Consider the following 19,884-nt stretch of genomic DNA (forward strand, 5'->3'; position numbering starts at 1 on the left):
TGAAAACAAACTAGTTATCTTGTGAGATTTATTTCAACATGCATTATCTGAACCACCAAAGATGAGAACACTGCGTGGATAAATATGATAAAAACTATGATGGATTTAGAAGCCTTGTGCCCAGGTTTGCTATTTCGTCATTTTTATTATATTGTTGGGTCAAAAATGTAAAAGAAGGCCAGCAAAGGAACCGTTAACGTGCCTCGTGGAGTTTGTGCCTGGGAAGCAGGTAATTCTAGCCTCGAAGCTCTTGAATGCTTTACAAGTAATAGGAACCAAGTGGGAAAAACATGTTTTATATTTTAATGCTGACATCCTCAAAGAAAAAAAAATTAAAGATTCAGAATACTTGGCTGTGATTCAGTACCTAAACACTTCCTGGTGTTTTTCAGAATTCCCTGGAGACCTATAAATGCTCCTGTGCTGGAGGTATCCATTGTCGAGGCACTCTTAGGCCAGTTTATCAAACTAACGAGCTCAAGAGTGATGCTATTTCAGGTTCAACTCCATGGGGGAGGGACAGAGAGAAAACAAAACCAAAATTCAGACAGGAGAGTAATCCTAAGGGCCAACCTGACAAAAAATTTATTAACTCCTACACACCAAATCTTACCCAGAGTGATACTCTTTGTGGAGATTCAACTCCACAAATCTTATGCTAGTTCCTCAAGTCGAAGCCTCGTGGATGAAGCACGATGGTTTTTACACCGAGTGATGTTTACGGGTCTAGACTTGAAAAACAGTACTGTATGGCTTTCTCCATGAACAGAATACTTGCAAATAACTGGGGAAGAGAGAGAATGTGTTTTTTTTTTTTTTTCTCTTATGAGGTGCCTAATGCTTCATCTCTAAATTAACAGAAGGAGGAGGAGGAGGTGGTTCTAAAATTCATTTAGAAGAACTTCTCCTTTACTTTGGAATTCGAATGACAGGTAAGGTTGAGGGAAAAGAATGAATTTCTGTTTCATTCGTCTCATCGAAACCACCATTAAATTAGAATGTGAAATAATGCATAATAATGGGAAAAGAAAACAGAACTTATATAAATGTGTATTTCTTTTTTTAAAAATTATTTATTTATTTGAGAGAGAGAGCAAACAATCAGAGGGAGCAGCAGAGGGAGAGGGAGAAGCAGACTCCCCGCTGAGCAGGGAGCCTGATGAGGGACTTGATCCCAGGACCCTGAGATCATGACCTGAGCTGAAGGCAAACGCTTAACCAACTGAGCCACCCAAGTGCCCCATAAATGTGTTTTTCTTAAACGCTTTGCTATCCATTACTTTCTAGGTGAACTTAGGCACATGTTGGGTACACCTGTGTTGATAGTAACATATCATGTGATCTGAAGTGGAAAGGTGATCTTACAGGCTTGCCTCATGCAATGCTGAATTGTTTTGAAGTCCAACTGGTGTTTATTTATTTTTATTTTTATTTTTATTTTTATTTTTTTTTCCAACTGGTGTTTAAATGGGTTCTTCCAACATTGTCAATGGAACGTGAAAACATTTTCTCAGAGGTGACTTACTACAGTTTGGTTTTACCATTGAAAACATGACCAAAAAAAAAAAAAAGAAAAAAGAAAACATGACCAAATTCCAACCTTTGAGTTGTAAAGGTGTTATGTTAGTGCTTCAAATTTGGGTTCTTTTCGGCTGTTTTCATGTTCCTTCTTTTTCTTCTCCCCACCTGTTTGCCTCCTCCTGCAGCAAATTCACAGCCTTCTGTATTAATTGCATTACCTGCTTATTTTTAGGCTTTTCTTTGGGACACATTTTCCACATACAATTAGAATGAAGCATGAAACAATTTTAATCAGTCCATTTTTTTTCTTGTTTTATGGTAGAAAAACTAAAGAAACGTCAACAAATAAAATCTAATATTTCCTACCCTTTGAATCTGTGCTCCAGAGAAGACATTTTTCCTGGAATGGCATTTAAAGAAAGAAAGAAAGAAAGAAAGAAAGAAAGAAAGAAAGAAAAAGTCAGGTAAAATGTACATAACTCTTGCATTCTTTAAACTTTAAGACGTTTTTACTTACATTAATGTTTGAAGTCTTTCCTCTTGAGGAACTAGCTATGTGCTTTTATGTTTTTTTTGTGTTTTTGCCTATTGGCCTAGGCTTCAATCGTAATACTTGGTAAATGATGATGGTAAAATTTATGTTCTTAGAACTTCAGGCCATGATTCACTCTATTTTGGACCTAAACAAGAACAATTTCTTTCCCAACGGAGTGACCATGCCTCATATTTATCCTAGGTTCCTGATTGACAATTTTGGCCTTAAAAAGGCATGATTATCATGGTTTTTTTTATCATCAGTAATTTCATACACAAGTACGAAGCATGCAGATTTCCTCGTGCTCTGCACACATTTACTTATTTATCTTTCTGCTGTATAGGCTGGACACTTTTGGGAAGAAGACTTTAAATTTAGGATAAACTTAAAGCCTAGGTTTGCAACGAAGGACATGGTCTTTTGCTACAAGGCTGGAAACCAAAAGAGTGTGAAAAAGCCCTTCAGGGAAGCGAAGGCTGCTCACTTGAAATGTGTAGAGCAGGGCTTCTTGCTAAACGATAAGAAAAATGGTAATATCACCACCACTTTCCGTTCGTGCAACCTTTGATATTGCAGTCAACATTCATCTCCCTTCCCTACTCAATATTCACCTTCCCCCTCCTCTCACTGGATCCTAATCTCTTTTTTGAAATTATATTTCCTCCATGAGTATGATCAGAGTGTTCTGACTTCCCACTCCAGAGGCCAAGGAGGTCCCTTCTGGGAACTTCTTAATCCAGAGCAGCCGAGGGTAGACAAGTGGCCTAAGGCCAGCCAATCAGATTCTTGAATTGTGAGCATGACTCAGATGGAAAGATGGTCCGAGGGCAATGGCCCCTGATGGGTGCGCTGCGTTAGGTCCTGCCTTATTCCTGATCTTTGTTCATGTTGATTTTGCAGCTGTCCCACAAGTTCTGGAGGCTTCTAAATATCCTTCTGGTGAATTTCCTTTTTGCTAACCAAACCACGGTGGCCAGACACTTTCTGTTTCTTGCCACCAAAGAACTCTAACTGATGCAGCATGCATGCATTCACTGGACTGGGGTGGTGAGTAGGTATCATCATCATCCCCCTTTGACAGGGGTTCAGAGAGGCTGAATGACTTGCCCCAAATCTCACAGTGAGTCAACGACAAGAGCCATGATCTATTCTTGTAGTTTTGACCTCTGCTTTGGAGGTGCATCTGCAAAGGTAATTGCGATTTCCCTTAGTGGCAAAGCATGACTTCAATACCAAACAGCCTCATACTTGCCTCTTGGCTGGTGTCTGAAACTCTGAGCTTTATGAATGGAGGATAATAATACCTATGGGTGAGGGACAATAAGATCTACTCCAAAGGACTGTTGTGAGGACCGTGTAAGATAATGATCTGGGAAAGCACACAGGACAGGGCTTGGCATGGAATACATGCTCAATAAACACAATTCCAAAATGAGTAGTTACAAGATTAAGATTTGAGCTCTCTAGATGTTGTGTGGGCAAGCCTAGAGGAATAAAATTCCTTAGTAGTAGGAGAGCTTGTATGTTGGAGAAGAATCATCAGAACAGCAGCCCTGGCTGGTTTAATGAGGATGTGTGGTGGTCAGGTTGCTGGGCCTTTCCCATGCCAGGTGCCTATGTGTCCTGACCCCTTTGGGAGCCACTGGGTATATACATCTCTCCCTCCTTAAGGACAAATTGGCACAGCTGTTCCCCCATGAATATTTTTGCAAGACTTTGTTGAGTCATGCCCTTAAGCAAGGAGATATATTGCCCTGCCAAGCATATGAGGCAATAAAATGGGGGTGGACAGAGGTCTCTGAATTTGAATCCTGATTCCACCCCTCACTGGCTCTGTGATTTTAGGCCAGCAGCTTAAACTTCTGAGCAACAATTTCCTCTATGCCAGGGTTTGTGGGTGTCCAGCCTCCCCTTCAATACTTTTGTGAATCTCTGGGACACTCAGATCCAGTCACTATCTACTGGACAAGGAGTGAGGAGAAGTCTTGAAGAATGAAGTTTAATCAGAAGGTTTTTCGAATGGCAAGAGATGATCTCAGGCCAAGAGATGGGAGCTGCCCCGGAGAGCACAGCAGTGGAAACACCTGAGCAGCTGAGGGCGGGCACCAAGCTGATTGGTTACAATAGTTTTGGGCAAGGCACTTTCTCTTCTCAAGTTTTATTTTCTCCAATCCTGTGAGAAGCTGGGGTTTGGTGAAGATTTCTTACACTGTGAACATGGACCACTAGCACTATGGGAGGTGATTTTGCTGCTACATGGACACTAGTTTGTTTGCTTGTTTGTTTGTTTCTTTCAAGAAAGCATCTTTGAATTTTTTTTTTAAATTTAAATTCAGTTTAGGGCACCTGGGGGGTTCTGTGGTTGAGCATCTGCCTTTGGCTCAGGTAGTGATCCTGGGGTTCTGGGATCGAGTCCTGTGTCTGAGCTGTGTCTGCCTGTGTCTCTGCCTCTCTCTCTCTCATGAATAAATGAATAAAATATTGAAAAAAGTAAAAATATAAATTCAGTTTAGTTAACATATAGTGTATTAGTAGTTTCAGGGGTAGAATTTGGTGATTCATCAGTTGCATGTAACACCCAGTGCTCATCTCATCATGTGCCCTCCTTAATGCTCATCCCCCAGTTACCACATCCTCGCACTCACCTTCCCTACTGCGACCCTCAGTTTGTTTTCCAGAGTTAAGAGTCTCTCATTATTTGTCTTCCTCTCTGATTTTTACCCATTCAGTTTCCCCTCCTTCCCTTATGATCCCTTTCACTATTCCATATATTCTGCATGTGAATGAAACCATATGATAATTGTCTTTCTCCAATTGACTTACTTTACTTAGCATAATACCCTCCAGTTCCATCCATGTTGATATAAATGGTAGGTATTCATCCTTTCTGATGGCTGAGTAAGATTCCATTGTGTATATAGACCACATCTTCTTTATCTGCTCATCTGTCAAAGGACATCTCGGCTCCTTCACAGTTTGGCTACTGTGGACATTGCTGCTACGAACATTGGGGTGCAGGCACCCCTTCGGATCACTACGTTCGTATCCTTTGGATAAGTGCCTAGTAGTGCAATCCCTGGGTCACAGGGTTGCTCTATCTTTGACTTTTTGAGGAACCTCCACACGGTTTTCCAGAGTGGCTGCACCAGTTTGCGCTCCCACCAACAGGGTAAGAGGTTTCCCCTTTCTCCACATCCTCGCCCACATCTGTTGTTTCTGGAGTTGTTAATTTTAGCCATTCTCACCAGTTGGACAATAGTTTCAAATGACACTGGATCATAGTGAGAAAGTGATTCCTGATTCTTGTCTAGTTCTTCCAGAAACATGGACAAGAAAGTCTCCACTGGTGCCACTTTCTCCTGGACACCTCTGATACTTTGCAACCTTTCCTTAAAACATTTTTTTTATTTGAATTCAATTTGCCAACATGTAGTGCATCATTAGTTTCCAATGTAGTTTTCAATAATTCATCAGTTGCGTATAACACCCAGTGCTCATCACATCACGTGCCCTCCTTAATGACCATCACCCAGTTACTTCTTCTCCCTACCTACCTCCCCTCCAGTGACTCTTAGTTTGTTTCCCAGGGTTAAGAGTCTCTCATGATTTGTCTTCCTCTTCTGATTTTTACTCATTTTCCCATTCTTCCTGTATGGTCCCTTGCACTAATTTTTATATTCCACATATGAATGAAACCATATTGACTTATTTCACTCAGCATAATACCCTCCAGTTCCATCCACATGGAAGCAAGTGGTAGGTATCCGTCCTTTCTGATGGCTGAGTAATATTCCATAATGTATATAGACCACATCTTCTTTATCCATTCATCTGTCGATGGACACTGAGGGTCCTTCCACAGTTTGGCTATTGTGGACATTGCTGCTATAAACATTGGGGTGCAGTTGTCCCTTCGCTTTACTACATCAGAATCTTTGGGATAAATACCGAGTAGTGCAAGAGTCCTTTCTCCACATCCTCACCAACATTTGCTGTTTCCTGTTGTGTCAATTTTAGCCATTCTCACCAATGTCAGGTGGTATCTCATTGTAGTTTTGATCTGTATTTCCCTGAAGCCGAGTGACATGGAGCATTTTTTCACGTGTCTGTTGGCCAATTGTATGTCTTCTTTGGAGAAATGTCTGTTCATGTCTTCTGCCCATTTCTTGACTGGATTATTTGTTTTTTTTGAGTGTTGAGCTTGGTAAGTTCTTTGTAGATCTTGGAGGCTAGCCCTTTATCTGGTAAGACATTTGCAAATATCTTCTCCCATTCTGTAGGTTATCTTCTGGTTTTTGTCAACTGGTTCCTTTGCTGTGCAGAAGTTTTTATCTTGATGAAGCCCCAATAGGTCATTTTTGCTTTTCTTTCCCATGACTTTATAGACTTGTCTTGCGAGAAGTTGATGCAGCCGAGGTCAAAAAGGTTGTTGCCTGTGTTCTTCTCCAGGATTTTGATGGATTCCTGTCTCACATTTAGGTCTTTCATCCATTTTGAGTTTACCTTTGTGTGTGGTGTAAGAGAGTGGCAACCTTTCCTTTTTAAACAAAATCGAGCAGGTCTCAGCCTGAGTACAAACCCCAGTTCCTAGACTGTAACAATACTATCTTAAAATTACTTTATCATTTATTTAAAAAGACTTTATTTGAGAGGGAGACAGAGAGACAGAGAGAGCCCGAGTGGTGGACAGAAGCAGAAGGAGAGGGAAAAGCAAGCTCTCCACTGAGCGGGGAGCCCCACACTGGGCTCCATCCACCGACCGCAGGATCATGACCTGTGCCAAAGGCAGTTGCTAATGGACTGAGTCACCCAGGCTCCCAGATAATACCGTATTTTAAAAAAATTATTTATTTTTGTGGTTAGTTTCTAATTGTAGAATGTGATCTTGATCTTCCTTTAAACAAAAGTCAAGCTCATAAAAGACAAACCTTAAGGACAGATGGGATGTTAATATGGTAAAAGCGAAAGTGAGATATTGTGTAAAATAACCTCCAAGCTCTCTCCTGCTGCAGAAGCTCATTGTTTCTGTGTTTCTTTGAAAACCTTGTTGTTCTAGTGAAACTCCTTTTGTAGACCTTTATGGCTGTTAAACTGCTTAGTATGCGAGGCTTTTAAAGTCTTTCCCCTTTCACTTGAGTGGCACCAAATAGGGATCAACTATGATTAATGGTTGTATATAGAGATCGCTGGTGGCGGGCACTTTTCTGAAATATGCTGTGGCGGGGTTCCTCGGCCCCTTTCTTGCTTCTGCCTTAAGAGGGATTTTAATTCTGTCTTTATCCTCATCTGCATCAGACCACAAGGAGGCACCAGCGGGTTTGTGCTGGAGGCAAAAGAAGAGAAGTTTTTTAAAAAAGGGACAGATGTGTGTCCCCATCTCCTATTCATTTGAAGTCATGTTTGCATTCAAAGATTCCTAAACAAAGAAGGGTATTTTAATAAGAAAAAGTGATTGCGGTTTCAAGCCTTGATGCGCTGCGAGAAGAAAAAGCTATTTTCAAGACTAACCAACTGCGTTTAATTTAATAGTTGAAAAGGAGAAACATTTAAAAAAAATGCAGTGGCTTGAACAAAGAATGCTGTGATTCGAAGCCATATATTCGAAGCAGAGTCTTTTTTCAACCGTAGCATCTCTGAGAGGCAACCCTTTTCTGGAAATAGGTCAAATTCCGAGTCCTTTGTATAAACACTGTGCGCCACTAGAGGGCGCGCGTTAGTCGTATATTTAACATTATCTTCCTTTTTGTAAAAATAATAAAAAAAATGACTATAGGGCTATGAATTCTGATACAATTCTTGTTGAGCATGTTATGAAATTTTCTCCCAGACATTGTTTTATTTTCGGCTTATATGTGTGAAATTCCTCTTTAAGAAGTATAACATGATTCTGAATCTTTCAATATGTATAAAATCCCCACGGTATTACGGTACAATAGAAGCAAAAGACATAAGTTTAAATTATTGTAATCCCATAGGTCTTTTGGCTATTGTTTCTCTATATATGTTACTGCACAAAGAAAATTTATTGTAAATATTAATACCGTCTGCTTAGATCTTTTGCGGCATGTCTAAGGGAGGCAGGGTGGTCTAGGTGGGGGGATTATTCTGCTGGTTTTCCAGAGTGATTTTTGTTACCTAAAACAATTTCCAGGACATTCTTTTACTTTTGTCTTTCAGGATTTCCGTCTGTGTAGTTTGTATTGTCTTAGATCCATGGAAATCACCGCCTGCTCTTCTTTGATTCCTGTTCATACAGTTTCTTTACCTCTCTCTTTAGATTTGGGCTTCTCACACTACACTGTATGAAATGCTGGTGTTCTTGAAATGAAGGTATGCCACCTTTAAGAAAATGATGACTTCCCCCCTGTTTTCAGGAAAAGAAAAATAAATCACTCAATAGGAGTTTCTCAATTTATTTCACCGCATTACATTTTCCTTCAACTGCTACAGTTTAAGGCTATAGTTTAATAAGATATTGACATAAAGCAGACACGCAAACTTTCATTATTTAAAGTTTAATAAACGGATTTCCATGGTGTTCTACAAAAGTCTTCATCTAAACATGTTTGTGAATTATAATGTTGCCCTGAAATTACGATTCTTTTAAAAAATGTTTATAATGACGCATGTAACATAGGGACGTGCGCTTTGACACAAATTCAAACAGCAAATATTTCATAATTTTATTTGTAATGCAGGGTTTTTGTCCCTCTTCATCCCTTCCAGAAAAATCCTCTTCCTTCCCCAGAAGTAATCACTGTTCACAAGTAAATGTGTATACTTTAAACATTTCCTATGTACATGTGAAATTTAAAAAGAAGCCGTTTGTTTCTATTACTTTTACTTAATGGAATCATAGCCTATGTATTGATATATTGATATATTTTTCTAGTTAGCAATTGCCTTGGTGATCTTTGCATTTCAATACCTATAGATCTTCCTCGTTCCTTATAACAACCGGAGAATATTCCATAGTCAATAGGAATATCTTTTCACTTATTTACCCAGAGAATGAGATTGTGTCTGGTTTTTAAAGTATTTCAAACAACCTTGCTTATGTATCTTTGGTGCCCATGTGGGTGGGTCTGTGGAATGGATCTCTACGGGGTCTCTGGGTCACAGAATAAGTTCACATTTTTTATTGTCAGCATTTCTACAGTCAGGATCATATTCTCCTACTTCTCACCCCCATAAATCACCTAGTAAAACTCTGATCTGGAAGGGGCTCACATAAGTTGCTGTGGAGATCCCCTGAAGCTTGTGAGAACGGAGGCCTCCAGGTACGGATTTCGTGAAAAATTTCAGCCTCTAGTTCCTCAAGGATATGCCAACTCCAAACTCATTTAATTTCTTAGAGATAAGTGGCATTTGAGGCCGTTATTCTGATAAGGTAAACTTTCCTTGGTTAGAAAAAAAAAGAGAATTCAATACTGTGAACAGTGGTTGAATATCTAATCTGTGTAAGCTGTTGTGCCAGTCATGGCTTGAAATAAAAAAGTTAAGTAGAGTATGTTCTCACAACGGTGGGTGGTGGTAACAGGACAGACTAAGACGAGACATTAATTAAATGTAATCCCTGGTTAGACAAGTGAGGGATGGTGGAGCCAGCCTGAGGTCTTTTGTGTTATAGGAGGAGGAGAAGAAAGAGAGAGAGAGAATACAGCTGTGGAGGAGAAGCAAAGGCTCCTGAAGGAGGTAGCATCCTGATGGGTCTTGAGAGATGGGCAGACCTTCCACAGTGCTGATGAGGGAGAGAGAAGTGGGAGGGGGTGGACGATACAGGAGGAACTGTTATTTTACAGTGAAATGCACACAGGGACACCTGGCTGGCTCAGTCAGGAGAGGGAATGTGACTCTTGACCTCGAGGTTGTGAGGTGGAGCCCCATATTGGGAATGGAGATTACTTAAAAATACAATCCTTAAAAAAAAAAAAAAAAAAAAAAAGAAATGCATGCTATAGAAGAAGAAAAAACTAAAAATATAAAACCTAGGATCCCATTAGTCCAACCTCCCAAAGGTAACCACTGTTATAATTTCGACCTATTTCTTTTGGGATTTTTTCCCAATGCCCACTTTGTAATGGAAGGGTCCACTTATTCCAACTTTGGGAATTTTTAGTGTGATTGGCTCAACTGAGAAGAGTGGATGCAGACGCTGCCCCCTTGAAAGCTGTCTCACCTGATTGCCTGTTAAAAGGAGTTCCAGCTGCTAACACTATGAAAATACATCCTCCTTCCTCAAGCTCAGTTCTTGGGATACACAACCGGCTGATCACCATTTCTGGAAGGCACCATCCAGTGTAGCAAAGACAAAGTCAAGCAAGTAGAGTGTACCTATCAAAACATGTTCACATCCTTCTACACTTGTCAGGACATCAATCAACACCATTAGGCGATTTTTCTCCACAGGGCTCCATCATTCAGGTGCAGGAAAAATAGCAAGGGATGGCTGCAAGAATTCTAGGTTAAGGAAAAAGTTTCTATTCATTCATTAAGCAAACTTTTTTTTTTTTTAAGATTCTAAGCAGGAAGACAGTGATCATGTCTGTTTTAGAATGTTTGTCTTCCATCCTGGAGAAAGTCATCCTTCCTAGAAGAATGGGCCAAATGTCTCCTTCTAAATCTAGCAAGAAAGAAGCAGAAGGCAAATTGATTTTTTTCTTATCGAAGACAGTTTGAAACTTCAGATTCTGCAATATATTTTAAGCATGATTTTTAATGGGGTGTTGCCTGGACCAGCAGGGTTGTGGCAGAAAGGGAGAGCATCCCAGAGAGAGATATTGGCATGTATAAAAATGGGATAATAGGTGTCGTGCGAGGTGAGGAGGGACTCAACTGCCTGAGTTAGATGGAACAGATGAAAGTTTCAGAAGATCCAAAGGTACCACAATATGTGGTTCTGGCCCCCAAGCGTCATGGTGGACACTTGCCATTTCTTCTGGCTGCTCAAACCCTCTTCACATCCTTTCTAGACATGAGTGAGTCTCCATGTTGTAAGTCCCTGTCACCTGCAGAGAAGGCTCATCCTCTCCACCTCTCCAGCAGCTCAAGGACAGCCACAGTCTGACACCCACTGCAGATCCTGAGATTCCTCCTGGTGAGAGGAGCAGGTGAGTAGAGTGGGATTCCCACCCAGGCTCTGGAGGCAGCAGCTGCAGGGGCTTTAGGACAGTGTCCAGAGCCCACACAGCAGTGCAGGTGGCTGCAGGGTCTGCGTCTAGAGGGGGACTGGTGGATGCCAGGAACATTTCTGTGATGTCACTATGGGCATTCTTCCTGACTGAGCCGTTCCCAAGTCTCGTTCTCTGTCCCTCATGAGGATTCTCTGACCATGAAATGACATTTATTAAATTTCTTTTCTTTTCTTCTTTTTTTTTAAAGACTTTATTTATTTATTCATGAGAGACACAGAGGGAGAGAGAGAGAGGCAGAGACACAGGCAGAGGGAGAAGCAGGCTCCATGCAGGGAGCCTGATGTGGGACTTGATCCTAGGTCTCCAGGATCAGGCCTTGGGCCAAAGGCAGCGCTAAACCATTGAGCCACCCGGGCTGCCCTTAAATTCCTTTTCTACCCCCAAGTAGCCAGAGATAGTTTCCCTTGGAACTCCGAGTCCTGATTTTAGGATGAGTCAGTCCATCTGAAGAACTCTGGGAGAAGAGGCGGGGTGAGGCATTTGTGATGTAATTTGACATTGAACACGTGTATCAGAACATTGGCTATAATACAATTTAATTTCTCAGGCAATTCATAAAAGAATATATTAAACAAACATCTGAAAAATGGTACAGCTTCAGGAATAACAAAATTGCAAATAAAATCATTTTATTTCAGAGAGATGGAAAACAGTAAGAAGGAAATGTTCTGTGCTAAGAAATGTGGGAAAGTGGACACAAGGTTCTGTGACATAGACTTTTTTTGAATGAAAGCTGCTATTAAGTGTGTATATATACACATATATACAAACAATAAGTTTATGTGTCCATGTGCCTTGATCCAACAGTTTCATGTCTAGGAATTTATCTGGGGAAATAATTCGATAGGCAGAAAGTCAAACAGATGGAGATAAAAACAGCTTTATTGCTGATGAAATCTTTTTGGAAGTGCATCCACCTGGGTACAACCCATCCAGGGAAAAGTTACACTTTTTTTTTTTTTTTTGGAAAAGTTACACTTATCGAAGATTGCTGACTCAGAGATTGCATGGTTCTGGGGCAGAGAAGAAGGAGCAGATTGCAAGTAGCTTTTTAATACGCTACCTCGTCCATTTGCGCAAGGAGGACCAATGGCTATCACCCATCCATCAATGAACTCACTCCTCAGTTGGGGCAGGAGCAAGAGTGTTATAGTGATCGTGGCTCCTCTACAGGGAAACACGGTGAGGAGAGCATAAATGTTCCTGGCCCCTGACATTATCACACGATTCCAGGTTTGTTTTAAAAATCTGTGTATGCTTGCGTAAACAGGTACAAACATAAGCCTGAGATGGATGTGTGACAAGTAGTTTTCCCTGGAGGTTGAGGCTAGGAGAGAGATTTTCAGGTTTTCTTTATTATTTGATTTTCACAAAGAAACAATAATTAGTTTTTCATGAGACAAAGACCTGCAATATATTTCTATTAGGAAATGAAGTTTCTGTTCAAATGGTGTGTAATTCATACTTTATGTAAATGACATTTAATCATGCAGCAAGTGTCTTCTCTAGTCAGCCAACCACCGACAATCGATGGACACAGTTTCCATGATAGAGTAATTACGGAGACTCTTCATGCCTTCCCCGTGTCCTTTCAATGTTCCGATGTGAAGCGAGTGCCTCTCTGCTCTCCCTCAGATCCCCTTTCAAACCCTCTTTATTAAAACCCATTTCTCATGTTTTCATTGTACCTTGAGTGAGAAGTCATTCTCAGTGCGTTAATTTACTGGCAAACACATAAGTTACAGGTAGGTATCAGGATTGAAAAATAAAGCCGTTTACAAATAATTAGCCTTTGGGGGGGACTTGAAGGCAGTAAATCTGAAATCTGGTAAGCCTGAATCCCAGATTTTGCTAGAGTACGGAACTGTTGCAGATGTACTTCAGCTGCATTAAAATGAAAACCAACAAAACAAAACCAACCAACCAAACCAAAAAAAAAAAAAAAAAAAAAAGCAAACCCCAAACAAAAAACCCCAAGCAAAAAACCCCTGAAGAGATAAGAAAAGCAAAAAGGTGAGTGATTGCTCTAAGAAGATTACTGGTCTCTTTCACTTATCTTTTCATTTCTCCCTTGTTGAATCATTTTGCATTTAAGACTAACACCAAACCGATTCAAACCCACACCTGAAATGTCTGTGAGCTTCAGGACGGAAGGACAAGGACGGCTGTGTCTTTTGTTTTCAGACTTTCAACATCAAAACCTGCTCCTTCTACCTCCAGTATCTGCCCTCTTTTCTTCCTTGCTAGCAAGACCCCAAATCTGTGTGATCTGAGTAATGTGACCCCATGCACGGCCCCATCGTGGGGCGTGTGATCAACCATTGCTGATTTAAGGGTGGATTTATTTATTTATTTATTTATTTATTTATTTATTTATTTATATAAATTTATTTTTTATTGGTGTTCAATTTGCCAACATATAGAATAACACCCAGTGCTCATCCCGTCAAGTGTAAGGGTGGATTTAGAGATGGGCACGTGACACAGTTTTTGCCATTGTTCATATGGTCGGGGAGGGGGATTCTATTTTTCATTAGAAAAACCCATAAGGCCAGAACAGCTGGCCACCATCCTGCCATCATACGGAGCCGGTCATCCTACGAGGGTAGCCGATGGGGTGGGGGTGGGGGGTAGAGTCAGAGCCAAGAAACAGAGCTGAGGAGACTTTTGAGCCCCCGGGTCAGGCTGGGTTAGAAGCCAGCTCTCTCTTCAATATTTTCCAGTGTTTGAGTCAATTAATGTCTTTTTTTTCTCTCTTAAGTCTCTTTGAATTAAATTTTCTGTCACTTACAGTCAAAAGAGAACTACCTCTCATAGTAGTAATAGGATCTGGTCCCCAGTTTCTAGACGTGGGATCTGAGCTCCAGGATGATGTGAATTCCCCAAACCACCCAGCTTTGAACTCGGGTCAGTATCTCTCCAAGACTCGTCAGTGTTACCACTAAGAAATCACTTCCCTCCTTCTGTTCCACTCTGGCCATGTTCAAAGGTGGGAGCCAAGCTCCACCATCTTGGTACCGAATGTGAATCTGAGGTTCTCCTGGGTCCCTGGCTGAAAACACTGGTCGAATGTAGACAAGAAGAAAAGGAATATTTCCCTGACTAGATTAATTTTTGGACTTGGTGTTTATAATGAGCTATTTCTGAGTTAGCTGCAGCCACCTCTGTGGGTTATTTATTTGATCGCACATGACTCTGAAGAAAAATAGCTTTGATTCGGTTTCCCAGTGACCCAGATGAACCGCATCATTAGGCAGTTGGTGGAGGTCTTCCTAATTACAAGAAATAAAAAGAAAAATCTGAACACCCCTCCCTCCCCCTCCAACATTTCTTTCTAAAACACGCCTTGCCAGGCCCTGGACTAGTTCATGAAAATGTGTCGCTAACAAAATATCGAAGAGGCACAAGGGCCTGATGGAAACAGTTTTATTGAGTGCCTCTGTGACAAAAATATCTTCAAAGGGAGTTCTATCAATTTTATTAAGCTACATTGTGCACTTTTACATGACAAGCATATCAAGCACAATAGCATTTGAATTAGCAATCAAGTTTTAATAGTATTTGACACTTCCCCACCTTGTACTGGCAAAATCTGTCTCTTTGAGGAGAGATGCCGTGAGAGGGAAAAATCAGCCTCGAACGGAGAAATGGGTGGCGTCCAAAAGTTCATGGTGAATCTGTTGGTTCTTGCTCAGAACGTGGTCGGGATGGCATTTAGGGTCCGGTGCGGACACCGGCTCAGAAGCCGGTTCAGCCTGTTTTTATCATTTAAAAGGCTTTGATTGCTAATGCTAGAAAATGGACTGTGGTTATTTTAGGCCAAAGGGAGCTACTGCAAGAATACTGGGAGGTCTGAGCCCGTGGGACGCTGAGGGAGCCGACTCTGCGAGAGGCAGCCCAGCGTGCCACAGAGCAGGCCCCGGTCATGACTGGCAGCTCAATGTCCCTGTGACTCTCTGCCTTGGCAAACAGGACCTGCCTTCGCCCAGTCCCCCAGACCCAATATGTTGGAGTTATCTTTGACTCTCCTATTCCTCTCACACTCCACACCCAGTCCTTTGGTAGATCTGGTTGGCTCTTTCTTCTTAATATATCTGGAATCGGACCGCTTTCCAAGCCCCAGGATTGTACCCCGGGTCTAGGCCCCAGGATTGTACCCCGGGTCTAGGGTCGTTTCTCACCTAAAACACTGCCATTACTTCCTCAGTGGTTTTACTGCTTTCCTTCTCCTCCCTGATGGTCTGTCTAGGTGTGGGGGGGGGGGGGGGGGATGTTGAAACCTAAGCCAGATCCCATCCTTCCTTCTAAAAGTTTCTCATGTGTTAGTAAACGGCTTGATCTGACTGATCCAGTGCCTGTCACCTCTCCAGCTTTCTCATCTGTCATCTTTCCCTTCCATTCTTCTGTTCCAGCCACACTGACTTCCTCCTCATTGTTCCATTAATACACCAAGAGTGCTCCTGCCTCAGGGCCTTTGCATGTGCGCTACCTTCTGCCTGGAACACTCTTGCCGGAGCCTCTCTCCTCAAACACAGCTTTGTTGGTGAAGCCTCCTCTGGTCATCCTCTAAAATAGGAGCCATCTTTCCCCTCTTCCTGTCACTATCCCTTTCGTTGCACTTTATTTTTCTTTGTGGCCCCATCACCATCTGATATTATATGACACTGATCTGTTTACAATCTAACTCCCTTTCTTTGGATAGAAGTTACTTGAATTTGCCTCTTTTCTTCAATTCCATATCCTCACATCTGCATATAGTAGTGTCTCCCTAAATATTTTTTGGAGTGAAGGAATAAATGCATGCATGAGTGAATAGGAGGACAGCGCTGTGTTGGGAAGAGTCTAACTAGTCAGCCCTCTTCTACTAGAAAGAATGTACTCCAGAAACTTTCGATTTCAAGAATCAAATCCAGGGAGGAGTTTCTGATGAGCATAGGATGGCTAACATGCCCATACCTTGGCCAAACAAGAACAAGACACGAATCCCAGGAGCTTGCACTCCTGGAAAAGGAAAGAGACACTCCCAAAAGGAAAGTGCTCTCTTTGTTCAACCATGGTAAGGGATTCTTGGTTAGTAGGTAAGGGAACTCTACCCACCAACACATGAATTAGTGCAGAGAGATGAAATAACTTTTTGCCTTAGTCATGGATACTCGATGCTTCCAGTAACCATAACCCAAGTGGTAGTAGCTTAGACACACACAGGCTTGCTTTTCAGGCATACCAATCTGTGAGAAGGCAGTTGCTGGAACTGGTTCAGTAGCTCAACAGTGTCAGAATCTGGGCTGGTATTCCTGCGATCCCCTTGGCCTTTCCCTCATGGTTGCAATATGGTGGTCATGTGTCCAAGGTTCTTGCCTTCACACATTCTTCAAGCACATCTCTGTAATCACAGAAGGAAAGACCTTTCCTAGGAGCTGAGACTTTCCATTTTCTCCTTTTAGCAAAACTATAGTGGCTAGGACAATGCCCATCTAGCCTTCCCAGGCTCTCTGCATAGGATTTGGTCAGTGAGTAGGTTGCTGGGGATGCTTTTGGGTGTCTGCTCCAGACCATACAGCTAGAGGGTAGAGGAATTAATTTGGTCTGATGCCAAAATCTCTTAGGCACCAAGTTTCATTGCCTCTTGGGAGGATGTTTTGTTTTCCTTCTTATTTTGCTTTGTTTTGTTCTTAGATGCTGTCTAGGTAGTGAAACACAAGGGCTGTACATTATAGGGTCCTGTTGGTATGAAATGCCCAGAATGGACAAACCTATAGAGATGAAAAGCAGATTCTTGGTCGCCAAGGGCTAGAGGCTTGTAAGAATGGGGAGGGGTGTGACTGCTAATAATGGATGAGAGTTTCTTTTCTGGGGGTGATGAAGATATTCTGAAATTTGACAGTGGTGGTGATTGTACAACTCTGTAGATATACTCAAAATCACTGAATTGTATACTTTGAAATGGTGGGTTTTATGGTGTGTGAATATAACAAAGTTGTTATTTAAAAAAAGGTAAATGCTAAACATACATGGTAATTTGTATAACCCCTTACATTTAAAAATGTACCAGGAACTTCAAAAAATCAAAGCGCCCCAGGCCTCTTGTGTCCTCTCAGAGGTGGGGGGCACATTCGCCCCTGCTGGGCTCCTTGTTGTGTTCCCATCTGTCCATTAACTTCCTTGCTCTCCTTTCCCAGATCAGCACTCATTTCCTCTTACTCCTTTTAAGTCTCCTTTCTAGGTATTTTCCCACATGTCCTCACATATGAAAAAACAATTTATTTCCCTTGCACTCTCATGACCTCATTAAATTGCAAATTCCACGAGACGGTACTCGACATGATAGCTAATATTGTTTCTACATAGTAGTTGCTCATGTGTTGCTAAGTGGAGGGCCGGATTATAAAAGTATTTGAGAAGGACTCGAAGAGGCACCACACATAGTTGCATGAGGATGGAGATTCTCAACCCAGGCTGTGCTTGAGAATCTCTGAGTTTTTTCTAGTGCGGGTACCTGGGCTCCATGTCAGAGATTGAGTCCACTGCAGTGGGGGTCAAGGCATTTGAGCTTTCCAGGTGATTCTAATAGGGACTGAGGACTGGAACATTGGTTTTCAACTGGGAGTGATTTTGCCATGTGGGCATATCTGGCAATGGGTGGAGACAATTTTGGTTGTCACAATGTTGGAGGAGGCCTGTGTGCTCCTGGCATCTTGAGTAGAGAGATCAGATACGCTGCTCAACATCCTCCAGGGCCTAGGGCAGCCTCCTACGACAAACAATTATCTAGCTCCAAGTGTCAGAAGAGCAAAGGTAGGGAAACCCTAGGTTCTAAGAGTCAGAAAAGACAGACCAATTGCATCATCAGATTCTGACTCTGGGGCAGGTGGTCGCAGGCTGGTACCCAGGTAAGCCAGATGGGTAATCACCAGGAATCACAGCTGTGGTTCAACATGACTTTGAGTTTGATCTTCTCATGCATTCCATAGATCCAGACCTCCTTTTGTTGATAATCTCATCCGAAAGCAAGACAGAAGTTAGGTTGTTAAAATTCTTGTTATTTTTACAGACATTCTACAGCTGAAAGCCATCAACTGTCAACCACGATGAGCAAATGCCTATTCGCCTTCAAAACGAAGAACTTTTGACAATTACCATGCATCTTCATTCCTTCGGCATGCTTTCAGAATTATTGCTTTCATTACGGAGCAGAACATCGGCCACTGCATCACATTCCAGAAAACAGCACACCATTATTTGTGATAAGGAGTGAACAGCAGATAAGAACAAACATCCGTAGATTCAGGAGAGAAGTCTTTGTGGGTTGGAGCGAACACTCGAATCGGACACATATCATGTGCAAGCCACGGAAGCAGCAAGCCACCCCTCCACCTTGGGACAAATGTTGACTGGGTGGATTTTTGTTTGTTTGTTTGAAACCAATCACTTGATAGGTTCTCATAAGCTATGCGAGAGATTGCTATCATGGATAATGAAAACAAAATGACAGGCAGATAAATTTAGTTGCTGTTTAAGAAATCTTGTAAGGTATTCTCCATAGTATAAAGATAAGGAAATCGCATAATTGAAAGAGCTGAAAACAGCCTCAGCACTAGAGCATATAAGGAGAGCAAGGAAATCAATTGTGGAAAGCAGGAGAGAGTTCAGATAAAGCCAAGCTCCCCTCGATGAATAAAATTGCCCACTATGGAAGCCAGATGATCTAGCCCACTGGTTTTCAACCCAGCCTGCACCATAAAATCCCCTGGACACCTTTAAAAGCTCCTGATGCCCAGCCTATCCTTGAGACCAATAGGATCTGAACGTCTGGGGTGGGACTAGGAAGCTGCATGTTTTAAAGCTCCAGAAGGGATTGCAATGGGCAGCTATGTTTGAGACCCACTGGTAAGTACTCCCTTCCCCTTCCCCCTGTGGTACAGGTGTGTGGCATCTTGGCTCAGGTCACACGAGGCTCTGCTGTGCTTAAACCTCGAGCACGCAGAAATTCTCTCATTTAGAAAGAATCTGTGGCAAAGGCATCGGGCAGTGTTGCAAAGCCAGTGGCAGCGACGTCTAGTAGCGGCAGTGGCCATGGTACTTGGGGGGTAGTGTCTTAATTAGAATGTCTCTCTGGATTCTCGGACACAACTGCCTTTGGTTCCTGCTCAGTTTTCTAGCTCCTTTCTCTAGATTTTCCCTCAGTTTGGAAGGGGGGACTTCCTAATTTCCTGCCAAGAAATTGCAGTTTTCCTAAGTTAACCAGATTTGGTTTCTGTTGCTCTCAGCCAACATTTATTGAATGTTTTTCTTGAAATTGACAGATTGAAAAAAATACTCATTTTAGCTTCATCCTAAGTAACGATATCCATGAAATCCCTTAAGATGTGTTAGTTGCAATTTTTTTTCAGAATATACGTGAAAATAAATACATAATTGTCAGAAGCAAAATATTCCTCTACTACCTAAAATCGTCTTGACTCCCACTGGCTCCTGTGCTGTCCTTTGGGGGAAAGTCTCAGTTATGATTCTTTTAATGCAGTTAATAGAAGGCAGATCTGAATAACTTAAGCCAAAACATGGCATTCGTTGGGGTTTTTCATAAAATCAAGAAAGCAGCCACGGGCATGGCAGCCGTTGGATAGCTAGGGACTT

The 19,884-nt window shown here is 41.9% G+C and overlaps 2 long non-coding RNA genes across 3 annotated transcripts; one reads left to right on the forward strand and one right to left on the reverse strand.

The window, feature by feature from the left end:
- Positions 1 to 6,886: 6,886 nt before the first annotated feature.
- Positions 6,887 to 11,673, reverse strand: LOC144298532 (uncharacterized). The gene is made up of 2 exons (XR_013365457.1): positions 10,236 to 11,673; positions 6,887 to 8,420 (listed from the first exon to the last, which is right to left on the reverse strand). It is a non-coding gene; the product is annotated as an uncharacterized LOC144298532 (long non-coding RNA).
- On the forward strand, positions 11,347 to 19,662 carry LOC144298533 (uncharacterized). Of its 2 annotated transcripts, none has more exons than XR_013365458.1 (3): positions 11,347 to 12,483; positions 14,044 to 14,157; positions 18,302 to 19,662. It is a non-coding gene; the product is annotated as an uncharacterized LOC144298533 (long non-coding RNA). The 2 variants fall into 2 exon arrangements; XR_013365459.1 differs by lacking the exon at positions 14,044 to 14,157 and having other exon boundaries at positions 11,347 to 11,721; positions 12,223 to 12,483.
- Positions 19,663 to 19,884: the final 222 nt, after the last annotated feature.

This window comes from Canis aureus, chromosome 26 (genome assembly GCF_053574225.1).
Source record: "Canis aureus isolate CA01 chromosome 26, VMU_Caureus_v.1.0, whole genome shotgun sequence".
NCBI lineage: Eukaryota > Metazoa > Chordata > Mammalia > Carnivora > Canidae > Canis > Canis aureus.